Below are 13130 nucleotides of genomic sequence, written 5' to 3'. Positions count from 1 at the left end.
ATGCATGATTTCTATACATTTTGCGTCAGATAAAAACTTTGGTTGTAAGCTTCAGATAATTATTTAATAACAGCGAGACATTATAAATGAGAATAAGAAAGTATTTCTTTGTGCCCCCCTTTCCCTGTTAATGCCCTACCTGCCCCCCTGGCTAAACTTTGCTAGACCCGCCCCTGCACAGTTACCAGCTGTCAGCTACTTAGAAAAGGATCCTGGTGTTATTTATCTCTCAGAAACAGTTCATAACTTCAACTCATTCATGTCTCCTAAAAGGTAAACCTGCTTCTCCATCACCTGTTCAGCTCTGATGATTCAGTAAGGACATCTCCTGGTTTCATCTTCATGTTTCCCTCTCACCACATATCCAAACCGACATCATGACCAGCAGCTTTACAGCTGTGGCTCCAGCAAACATCAGCTGATACTAGAAATTAATATTAAATAAATTCTAACAACAGCTGATCAAGCTTAAACGTGCTGCTGTTGTTTAGTGCGACAGCCGCCAGTTTCCGCTTTCTTATGCAAAGTGGGCGATAAACAAACAAGAGAGAAAAGCCGATCAGCTGATCATTGATCAGTTTCATGATTGAAGTAGAAACAGGAGAGAGAGGGGAGAGGATGAGAGAAGAAGAGGCAGCTGTGCAGCAAAGACACAGAATAACTTTTGTGTCTTTTTCATTGTAGCTGAAGTCCAGGACAAACTGCTCCTTTTCACCTCAACACGAAACGTGTGATATTTTCTCTGAATACGGGACGATTCCGTCTTTTGACATTTGGCAACTCTACTAACTAACCTTATGAATAAAATAAAGTTCACTATCAGTAACATCATAGCACCCACCCAGCTGTATAGAAACTCCATCATGCTAGCTAGTACGCAGTACAAGTTATTGTAAGGTAAAAAGTCTGCAAAACAAAAATAAACTCCACCTAAACTTGGTTTATATGTTTCCCAGACAGACTGCAGGTCATAACTTTTTACCTGAAGTTCAGTTCACCTGACACTCGGACCGGCGGCCGCCTAGGGTCTCTCCTCTTGCTTGGATGATCTGATATCCTCGTGTTGGTGTTGTTCCCAGACCATCATGAAAATGTTGTTCCAGGTTCAACATTGCAAGTGACCAATCACATTGTTGTGACGTTATTCTTTGGCGCGCCAAGCCATTCGTGCATTTATGAAATTCCAATGTTGCAAGGACAATATCAATTCTGCTTACTGTTTATTAAAGGGTTACGGTTAGGGTTAGGGTCAGGGTCCGTTGATCGGCGGACAGAGGCGGTTTCTCGCAGCTTAAGTACAGTTTTTTGTTTTACGCCGGTTTTTCCCGAAGTCGCAAAAGTATGATGTCACAACATTCTGATTGGTCACTTGCAATGTTGATCCTGGAACAACATTTAGTATGATGATCTGGGAACAACACCAACACGAGGATATCAGATCGTGTCCTCTTGCTTCCCCTTTCCCTCATCCACCTGCTGGCCTCTGCTAATGTTACTGAATCTGTGGAAGCTATGCCATAGCCACTACCAAACAACTGAGTTATTTTTACACACTGGCCACATCTGGCCAATCCACCGCCGACCCCTGCTCTAAACAGATGCATGGAGAGCAGCATGCTCGGATGTAATGGCTGCGGCTGCACTCACACTAGGAGACTCTCCAACTACTACAATGATAGGCCGACGCCCCCCTATGTTATACCATAACTTATTATGGTGTGTGGTTGTTACAAAGTCAGGTAAAAACAACAAAAAAATAAAAAATAAAAAAAAATAACTTATCATCAGCTAACAAGGGGAAAAAACAGAGAGCTTGAATGGTCTTCTTGCCTAGGGAGTGAGCCACCCTGCATGGCTATCAATGTGGTGCAACGAAGGCCATCATAAAGGACAGCTATCATTGTACAGGCCATCCAAGTTGATCTTTAACTTTTCATTAGGATGCCACTTTAAAAATCATCTAGATTGGATCTAGAAAACAATTTAGGTCCAATTTAGGTCCAATTTAGGTTCTGACCTTTAGGTCAGAACAAAAAGAGAGCTGTTGTGTGTGTCCAAGGGGAACAGGAAGAATACATACATGATAGATATGCAACACACAGAGGAAAACTCTGCCCCTCATGTGTTTCATAGGCTGTTAGGAAAAGAGATGAGAAGGTTTGCTTTAGACTAGGACGCAGTTTATCATCAAAGGCTGACAAACAGGCACCATGCTGCCAATAAATGGTTTGAAGTCTGACTTGGGTTTTTTTGTTGTTGTTATTGGTTTTCTTTTGTTTGTTTTTTTAATCAAGATCAAATTTTATGGCAACCATAGAAGAGATGACCAGGGAAGGTGTGCTTAAAGGGGAAGTGGCTAAAACAGCTCATTTTAGATTGAAGATTAACTGATGTGCTGCACCAAAGTCTGTACCAACATTATGACAACCCCTGCTTGGCAACAGTGTGAAAGAAAAACTTGAAGAAAAGCACGTTCAGGGAGGGACAACCATCTGCTGCAACCAGTTTGGAGTGAGAGAAGAGAGCAGGCCAAAAACAACAAAGAAACAAAAAACCACACTGTGGAAGACCGAGGCAGAGTTTAGTAATCAGTTCAATTCAACAATGGAGCATGAACACATGGAAAGTGGAGACAGGTGGGTGAAGAAGTAATGCTCAGTACATCCTGGGAAATGCCCAGAAATCTAAGCTTAAAAAATGTAACTAGGGATGTTTCTATGGCTAAAATGATTCACTGAGTAATTCAAAGAACTTGATTATAAAACATTCTCAGTGCAAATGCTTTGTTTAATGCATGAGCCACCATGCATGTAAAAGCGAGTGTTTCACCAGCATTTGTGACTGAAAACAGACCAGCAGTAGAAATGTATCTAGGAGCATGCATGTGAATATAAAGTATTACAACATTAGCAAATGCAGCCCCCAGTTTTTAAAAAAAGACTGATAACACTACAGCCGCAGTAATGACCAAAGTTTTTGGTTGATTCAGTGTCTTGAGTACACCGAGTTTTTGAGCCATCAAAGAGGTTAAAGTTATACTGGAGAAATTCCAAAAAGAGAATTCATATGACGACAGAAAGCCTGGTGAAATAAATTGCTGACACAGTTGGATGTTAAAAACTACAAATGTACTCACAGAGCTTTGTTGGAGGCTTTGACCACTGGCAGCAGCCTCAGAAGAGCCTCCTCTGAAGCAGAGTATTTCTTCAGGTCAAACACATCCAGATCTTTTTCTGATGACAGTAAGATGAAGACCAGAGCTGACCACTGAGCAGGAGACAGTTCATCTGTGGAGAGACTTCCTGATCTCAGGGACTGTTGGATCTCCTCCACTAGAGAACGATCATTCAGTTCATTCAGACAGTGGAACAGATTGATGCTTTTCTCTGCAGACAGATTCTCACTGAGCTTCTCCTTGATGTACTGGACTGTTTCCGGATTGGTCTGTGAGCTACTTCCTGTCTGTGTCAGCAGACCTCGTACGAGAGTCTGATTGGTCTGCAGTGAAAGACCCAGCAGGAAGCGGAGGAACAAGTCCAGGTGTCCATTTGGACTCTGCAAGGCCTTGTTCACAGCACTCTGGTGGAGAGATTTTAAACTCTTTGTCTTTTTAAAGAATTTAGACCACGGTGTTGCTTGTTGTTCTTCCAGCAGGTTGACTCCAGAGTTGATGAAGGTCAGATGGACATGAAGAGCAGCCAGAAACTCCTGAACACTCAGATGGATGAAGCAGAACACCTTGTCCTGGTACAGTCCGCTCTCCTCTTTAAAGATCTGTGTGAACACTCCTGAGTACACTGAGGCTGCTCTGATATCGATGCCACACTCTGTCAGGTCTGATTCATAGAAGATCAGATATCCTTGCTCCAGCTGATCAAAAGCCAGTTTTCCCAGAGACTCAATCATCTTCCTGCTCTCTGGACTCCAGTGTGGATCTGTCTCAGCTCCTCCATCATACTTGACCCTCTTCACTTTGGCCTGAACCACCAGGAAGTGGATGTACATCTCAGTCAGGGTCTTGGGCAGCTGTCCTCCCTCTCTGGTTTCCAGCACATCCTCCAGAACTGTAGCAGTGATCCAGCAGAAGACTGGGATGTGGCACATGATGTGGAGGCTTTGAGCTTTCTTGATGTGGGAGATGATCCTGCTGGCCTGCTCCTTATCTCTGAATCTCTTCCTGAAGTACTCCTCCTTCTGTGGGTCAGTGAACCCTCTGACCTCTGTCACCATGCCAACACAGTCAGGAGGGATCTGATTGGCTGCTGCAGGTCGTGTGGTTATCCAGAGGTGAGCAGAGGGAAGCAGTTTCCCCCTGATGAGGTTTATCAGCAGCACATCCACTGCGGCGGGCTTTCTAGGGTCAGTTAGGATTGTAGTTTTGTGGAAGTCCAGAGGAAGTCGACACTCATCCAGACCATCAAAGATGAACACAACCTGGACGTCTTCAAAGCTGCAGATTCCTGCTTGTTTGGTTTCAATAAAGAAGTGATGAACAAGTCCCACCAAGCTGAACTTTTCCTCTTTCAGCACATTCAGCTCTCTGAAAGTGAATGGAAATATGAACTGGATGTCCTGGTTGGCTTTGTCTTCAGCCCAGTCCAGGGTGTATTTCTGTGTTAGGACTGTTTTCCCAATGCCAGCCACTCCCTTTGTCAGCACTGTTCTGATTGGTTCATCTCTTCCAGGTGAGGCTTTAAAGATGTCTTCTTGTCTGATTGTTGTTTCTGGTCTGTCTGGTTTCCTGGATGCTGTTTCAATCTGTCTGACCTCATGTTCCTCATTGACCTCTGCAGTCCCTCCCTCTGTGATGTAGAGCTCTGTGTAGATCTGATTCAGAAGGGTTGGGTTTCCTGCTTTAGCGATGCCCTCAAACACACACTGGAACTGCTCTTCCAGGTTAGACTTTAATTTAAGTCGACAGTTTTGAAGAGCCTCTGAATTTGAAACAGGAGATAAAATGATTGGCCAATTGCGGTTTATAGTGTAAATAACTTCATTTATTTGCCTATTTTAATTGAATCTCATGAGATATTTAGGATTTTTTTAAAATAGTCCACTGAATCCCAGCATGTCTTTTCCCCACAATGAAATGTTTGAACAATAATACCTCAGACCATTAAAAATAAAAGCCTAAAAGCCTAATTTTAACTACTCTTTCTTCACGTAAAAAGGAGAAAGGATCTGTGAGTACTGTCTAGTTAAAATATATATATTCTTTATTTAATTTTTATTTATTTTTTTTTATTCATTTCTGTAACGTTTATGTAAATAATGGAATGAAAGAAAAAAGAAGATAAAAAAAATCAGGTTTTATGACATTTTTGAGAAATCCTAAAAAAAATTGAATTTTTAATCAGTTTTATTTACATAACGCAAAATCACAGCAACATTCATCTCAAGGTGCTTTATATTGTGAGGTAAAGACTCTACAATAACAAAGAGAAAACCCGAACATTCAAAGATCTTCTATGAGAAAAGGACTTGGTGACAGTGGTCTGATCATTTTAGTTTGGAAAACATGATTGGTAATTAATCTTTTACATAGTGTCTTTTTTTTCATATTGTAAACTACTTTCTGCTTAGTCAGTGGGAAATTGGAGGTGTAGCATTTATTTATTAAGAATTTTAAGGTGTGTCAACTTAACTTTTTGATGAACTGGCATAGCCATGTTTAAGCTGTCTCAGTCTCACACTCTGCATCTCAAGGTGTCTAATGTTTAGTCACTCCTTGGCCTCATTCAGTTATTATTAATGTAGCAGATTCATAGACTTGGAGACTGTTCTGCACCAGACTGATATAGGACTGCTTTCTGCCAACATCTCTAAAATTAGAAATATCCTGTCTCAGAGTGACGCTGAAAAACTAGTTCATGCATTTATTACTTCCAGGCTGGGCGACTGTAATTCATTATTATCAGGAAGTCCTAAAAACTCCCTGAAAAGCCTTCAGCTAATCCAAAATGCTGCAGCAAGAGTCCTGACAGGGACTAGAAAGAGAGCAGATTTCTCCTGTTTTGGCTTCCCTTCATTGGCTTCCTGTTAAATCCAGAATTGAATTCAAAATTCTGCTCCTCACATACAAGATCTTAAATAATCAGGCCCCATCTTATCTTAATGACCTTGTAGTACCATATCACCCTATTAGAGCACTTCGCTCTCGCTCTGCAGGCCTACTTGTTGTTCCTAGAGTATTTAAAAGTAGAATGGGAGGCAGAGCCTTCAGTTTTCAGGCCCCTCTTCTGTGGAACCAGCTTCCAGTTTGGATTCAGGAGACAGACACTATCTCTACTTTTAAGATCAGGCTTCAAACTTTCCTTTTTGCTAAAGCATATAGTTAGGGCTGGACCAGGTGACCCTGGATCCTCCCTTAGTTATGCTGCAATAGGTGTAGGCTGCTGGGGACTCCCATGATGCACTGGGTGTTTCTTCTTTGTCTTCTTCTTCTCCTCTCCTTGTTTATACAGCACACAGCTGTTATAAATCTCTGGCCCTCTTCCACAGCATGTCTGCCTGTTAAAGGGGAGTTTTTTCTTCCCACTGTTCAAAGGGGGCTGTCTCATTGTTAAGCTTTTCTCTGCACTATTGCAGCGTCTCTGCATTATAACATGAGGCACCTTGAGGTGACAAAAGACAGCTGGATTTTATGTGAATTCCAATCAGGTTTTAGACTTTAATGGACATTTTTTTTCTGGTTATTAATTATTGACTTACTTTGATAATTTTAAACTAATAACATCCTGCACAGCACAGTTAAAATATTGAATATCTTTAGTTCATTCATATCACAAATTAATAAAAAAAATTCTAAAAACTCCCGTTTAAAATGTAAAGGCCATTTAAAACCATGAAGAGTGAAGGTCTAAATGTATTATAAGCATGATAACTGTGACTATTTCTGAGTGCAAACATGCTAGATGTTTTTCTAGATTTCTTATAAACTGCTATGAGCCATCCTCACATCTCATGTAAAGCTGTGTAACCATGTCCTCTGTTTTAATGTTGTTTGCTGTTACATGCAGTGAAGTAAAGTTAGACATTATTAAACCAAACAACCATTGGAGCTCTGACTTTAGTCATACATACACTGAGGCTACAGAGATACCACATGGAAATAATCAGAGCTCTGACTGGTCAGCTCAGGCTTCATGTGTTTCTGCCATATTGACGTCTCTACAGACAAACACATGAATTCTTACCTTCTGATAATCGCGATGAAGCTTCCTGAGCTGAGGGACTTCCTGTTGGAAGAAAGTACAGCTTGAATCATGAACTGCTCTCTTTAAAAATGAAAGCCTGCCTGGCTTCAAAATCATGTAAATGTAACATTTGTACTAAAGAATTTAATTAGAAAGACACAAAACTAAAAAGTCGGACTAAAACAGTTTAATACCTTCATAAAATAAATTGTGACAATGCCTTGTCTGCATACTGCACCGAGTGTTTAATGTTTCTTTTTCCTCTGACTGACCTTCATTCATCTTCTTTAAAATCAACCTTGTCGCCTCCATCACACGGTCAGTAGTATATGTCTCCACCATAAGATCCACTGTTCTCGTTCTGCTTGCGTCCTCCAGACGGCTCTTTTTAATGGTTGTGAAATCACTTCCAGGTCCATACTGCAGATAAAAGTGGAAACGTTCCAGCTCCTCTTTTCCCAAATCATCCAGCATATCCAGCAGCTGCTCCTGAAAAGACTTCTCCATCTTTGATCTGTAAAACATGAGAACATGTCTCATCACATCTACTTTTTACTTATTTAGTATATTTCACAGCAGATTACATTTTCAATCTGGATTATGGGAAAACCATCACATACTGCAGAGGTTCCCAAAGTGGGGGGCCAGAGCCATATTTCCAAGCCAAAGACTAGAAAATATGGTGAAGCAAATCTTCCCTTTGGTTTCACCTGCACAGGTGCTGAGGTAGGTCTCCCTGCAGGATTGGTTTTCCCTGTGTTGGGAGCAGCGCTGGGCTGTTTAAATCACGGACAAACAGGATCCCACATTCTTGATTTTTAGTTCACAAACACTTGTTGTAATGACTAACTACTCCTGACATGTTGGAGATGTTTGCTCTTTATACAGTAAAGTTACAGCAGGATACAAATAACATCAGGCTGATCCTGCCACGATTTGTTCCCTCGGTTCAAATCACAGACAAACAGGATCCCACAGCTGTTTATGTTTTTGAACCCATTTTGTACAGAGAGACATTTTTTGATTTGATTGCAATGTTGAACATTATTACACAGGAAAAAAAACAAGTACACGTAAAATAATCACACCGTGACGCCTCTGCCTTTGTAAATGGAGGGACAGTAACTGTGTGTAAAACCTGCAGACAGTCAGATTAACAGTATTTCGTCTCTATCTGCCATTCTGCAATTCATCTCATGTAAACAATAACGTGGTGCACAGCGTGACGTGAAAAAAGGCACATAGCTTTGAAGTTGTGTGCCAAACTCCGTATTCCTCGTCCACACGTAAACGCAGTTTTCAAAAATCTCCAACCTGACAGGAGTTTTTAAAAAATCTCAGTTTTCGGTGATTAGAAACACTGTTGAAGTGTGGACGAAAGATCCAAACGCATAGAAAAAGGTGCGAAAAGTTGCGTTTTCAAAAATACCAGTGTACATGTGGACGTAGCGTAAAAGAGTTAATAGTTTATTTTACTGCTGCCTGTAATTTATTGCAGATTTTTGTTATTTGTTTAATTGTTTACAAAAGGTTTGAGGTGTGAAATAAACTGCAATGGAGTTCCTGTAAAACAAAGAGGGGCCTAGCGAAAAAAGTTTGGGAACCACTGACATACTGAATGATAATGACTTCATGAGTAGACCTGATACAACAAGAACAAGAATACAACAACCCAAATGCCTCATTAAACCAAAATCATGTAGAACTATATGTGACACAGTTAACAGCGCCCTCTGGTGGTGCATATTTAATTTAATGGAGCTCCAACTCTGCTGCTGCTAATATATAAATGAAAAAGAAACTGACAGAACTGATCAAACAGAAAACAAAGAGAGCTTACAATCTTTAGAAAACTGCTTACAGTCAGCTGAAGTCTATAAAACAAGAAATATGAAATCAAAGAAAGAAAATAAAAGCAGAGGAGTCCAGAAAAAGATGAACATTCAAACAAGTCTACATATATACTAGTACTGGTTTAACATGAGGTTTCTAAATCTGCCATAGAGTGTGGTACCAAGAAGGAATTCGTCATAATCACAGTCAGAATATACATATTTGATGATGGGATCACTCTGGTCCTTATTCCTGTTGAATCTAATGAGAGAGTCCAACACACACCGCTTCACATATGAACATAGAAATATGTGTGAAAAAGAGCTGAGCTGACATTAAAAATGATGCAGGATTTCTTTACAAACACTGAGTCACAACAACATTTAGACACACATTTAGACATTTAGACATTTAGACAAACTTCTCTGCATGAGAGGAACCAATGTCCTTTAACTTGTCACTCTTTAAGGACACAGAGCTGGGTGGAGGTCCAGGTGGGTTCCTGTGAATAATGATGGAGCAGTGATGTGAGTGCTGAGCTGTGACATGGAGAGCAGTCATGGACAGTTAGAGATGGTCATCTCACCTCTGAGCTTTGGTCTGGCTCTCATGTTCCCCACACAGAGTGGTTTCAGAGGGAGGGACTCTCGTTGTCCAGCCTTGTTCAATTTTGGCACACTTTGGACACCATATTGATTTGAATTTTTATGCCCACTCATTAACAATGGTTATGTGACCTCACGTTGTGTCTAAAACTGGAAAAAATAAAACACTCACTCCAACACTCTACCAGGAAATTTCAAAGCATGTGGGTCCGTTCCTTGATGCGTTTCGAACTCTGTAACTTCTGTCTGTGTGCAACTCCCTCATGTCAGGTTTGGAAATACAGTGTACAGGGCAGTGACCTGGGTGGGGATAAATGGGATTATTTTGCAGGGACTATGCTATCTTGGAAAATGTTTTATTTTTTATTATTATTATTTTTTCTTTATTTTCTTATTTTACAGCTTTAATTGTATGGGCTAAATACCCCAAATGTAGAAAAAAAGTTTATTTTGTTTCTGAGAAATAACACCAGTTAATCTGAAATCTCTTTCTGTCTCTAAAGCAAAGTGACACTGAGTCAAAGAAAGAATTTTAAAAACCAAATATTCACCACCTTTATTTCCAGATCTAGGATTCAAAGATGATCAGCAGAGTTAACACGTTTGAGAATTGGACGATCCAGTTCATTCAAACAGAGCTGCAGTCAGAGAAACAGATGTAGAGACAGAGGAACATCATGTGACTGAGTTTTTTAAACTCTGTACAGATACAGGAGACAGCAGCATCACGTGATGCCTTCAATGACCATGTTCCTGATAATCACAGTCACAGGTTTAATAGGTTTTTTTTTCTGGTTTTTTTTTAACTGAAATTCATTTCAAGAACTTCTTAGTCATTGTTATTGTTGATTGAGTGTGGTCATTACCGTTTTCTGCTTGATAAAGAGCAAGTGGACTCTTCAACTTTCTGTGGTCACAGTCATTAGCTGTTTAGTGTTTCTTCCAAATAAGGACTCATGGAGCTGTTATGAAACAGGAAGTGTGGTTGCTAAACTGTTGCTATGTGTGCTGATGTCATACAGGCTAGGATGAGGGGGAAGTATAAAACAGAGAAACCTCAGACTGTTCTCTTCTTCCTCCTCTGGTCAACAGTCATCTTCCTGTCCATGTAACACCTGATAGATTTGATCTATTCATTTCTGATCTTTGAATATTTTCTTTGCTGGAAATTTTGCTCGAGTGGAAGAAATCTGAAGAGGTTCCTTCTGAGCTCCTGAAAAGACGTCTGTTTTCTGGTTCTTTTTCTGGGGAGAGGTGAAGGTGCCCCTGTGTCTCTAACATCCTCTCAGTGTTGGGATGGTGAATGAAGGAGTTTGGTGCAGTTCCAGCAGAGACACTAAAACACAGCAGTGATTATGTCTAAACAGACAAACATGAACTAAATGCAGTGAAGCTGCTGTTTGTCTGAGTGTAATCAAAAGTCTGAGGGAACTCACTGCACAAGAACATTTACATCTTTCCTCTTTTGTTTCACTGTGAAGGCTGAACCCTGAAGTCAGCAGCATCATTTCAGACAGTTTTACAGTCGAACATTTCTAACAGAAAGTGACCAGAAGTCTCCAAAAGTCTCTGAATCCTCAAATACTGAGAGGAAATCTTCTGTTCCAGCTCAGCTGCTGATCATAGTGTCAACCCGTCTTCACCAACTCCAGAGGTTTCCAAGCTGCACATTAATCACGTCAGGAAAACAATGTTAGCAAAAACTGACCTCATGTTTGTCTGTGAGCAGCATCAACAGAAACATCAGCAAGAATTTTTACATCAGTCCAAGAATAAAACTGTCCACCTACAGAGCTGCTGCCTCCATCTACAAACTGAACCAAACACTCCACCCTGTACTGAGAATTGAAAAAGTCTTCACTGTTATTTTTCTACAGATCATCAGTGAAAACATTCAAACTGACTCATCATGGATTCTTTTTCCTTCAAACTACAAACATCCAGTACAATAAACCTGTCTGTAAACAGCAGCTGAAACTTCCAGAAACAGCAGACAAAAAACTCAGCCCAACACTTCAACACTGAACTAAAACTAAACTATGAACCTGGTGTCTGCAGCCATCTTTTATGTCCAGACTACAGTGGAAATAATCACTTACACCTGCTTAGAGTGATTTAATGTTAATGTAATCGGCTCATAAATCACATATTGTTCTAATTACACAAAATGAGTTCTAAACCCCAAACTGTTCCTTTTATACCTGATTTTTAGGACCTCCAAGGCTGTAATGTTCATTATCAGTTAAAGCCCCTCCTAATTCTTTTCTTCTTCTTCTTCTTTGGTGCAACCCTATAAATACAGTGTACTCCCCTTTTCTACAATTCCCCTGTGGGGGAGGTTCGTGTCATTTCTTTTCCAACACTGTACAACACACATATGATGTATATTTAGCCACCCGGATGTTTCTGATTGTGTGTTTTTAGTTTAATTATTGTCATTATTATGCCTGTCTTTGCTAAATACTGTAAATGTGTAGTATGTGTGTGCCACACATGTGTTATAGGCACTGTCAATGCTAGCATGAATAGATAATTCTTGCTAATTTAGAAGTTGCGGTGGGTGGAGCTAACCCCCTTTCCTACCTTCTATTTGTATTTGGTTGTGGGAGCTGGAGCGGGCAAGTTAATTACTTGGAGGTCTTTCTTTCTTTTTACTTTTCTTTGTCAGGTATGTCGAATTTTGTGGGGTTTTTTATCTTGTGTCAAATATGTTCCATGTAAGTTCGTACTTTATGTTAAATGTAAAAATAACGGCACACCACTTTTCTACAAATTCCCCTGTGGGAGAGGAGCTGGAGTGGATGAGTTAATTACTTTTAGGTCTTTATACTGGTTACATTAACACACACATTCGCACAAACAATAAAAGGAGGAAGAGCGTTTAACACTCGGCCTCATTGGTCAAATACGCTGTGAGTCCGTTACTGTGAACTATGGAGCGGCAGATTTGTGCTGTTTGTGCTGGAACTAAGCTGCACACAGCATATGTTAGCCAGGAAAACATTACAGATTGCTTCATTTACCTTCACACAGACGTTGTGTCCCAAAACGTCGGCTGCATCCTCCGGAGGCCGCATTTGAAGGCCGATTACCTCAAAGCCAGGCGATGAAGGCTGTCCCAATTCGTCAACTCTTTCAAATGCAGCCGACAAATGCATCCTTCATTTCCCCGAATTTGAAGGATGGGTCGGGTGTGTCCTTCGTGGCCCACCATATCCCAGAATTCATAGCGCGGCCCAGCCAATTTCAGTTTCCAACAATGGCGGCCGCTACTAAGTTTTAATATCACTCTTATTAATCTTTCTGGGTCACAAAATAAACTTTTAACATATTTTCAGGCGAGAAAGTAGCTGTGTAAACTTCAAATATCTGCTCGGTTTATCAAGACATCGCATATTTGCAAAAGTGCGCCGACGTTTTCGGAGACGTCTGTTACCCACCAGCTTGATAGCTAGCCGGGGGGGTTCAATGGTCACACCAGCCGGCGAGAGCAGCG

General features: G+C 40.6%; 1 long non-coding RNA gene across 3 annotated transcripts; it reads right to left on the bottom strand.

Moving 5' to 3' along the window:
- Nucleotides 1-8362: 8362 nt before the first annotated feature.
- LOC120720615 lies at nt 8363-12773 on the bottom strand. Of its 3 annotated transcripts, none has more exons than XR_005692996.1 (3): nt 9616-12773; nt 9451-9531; nt 8363-9316 (listed from the first exon to the last, which is right to left on the bottom strand). It is a non-coding gene; the product is annotated as an uncharacterized LOC120720615 (long non-coding RNA). The 3 variants fall into 3 exon arrangements; XR_005692997.1 differs by having other exon boundaries at nt 8363-9290; XR_005692998.1 differs by having other exon boundaries at nt 8363-8510.
- Between the last annotated feature and the right edge of the window lie 357 nt (nt 12774-13130).

The sequence above is a fragment of the Simochromis diagramma genome, unplaced genomic scaffold (genome assembly GCF_900408965.1).
Source record: "Simochromis diagramma unplaced genomic scaffold, fSimDia1.1 OVJJ01000585.1, whole genome shotgun sequence".
Lineage (NCBI taxonomy): Eukaryota > Metazoa > Chordata > Actinopteri > Cichliformes > Cichlidae > Simochromis > Simochromis diagramma.
The sequence above is the reverse complement of the archived record's forward strand: the minus strand, read 5'-3'. Positions and strand labels throughout refer to the sequence as shown.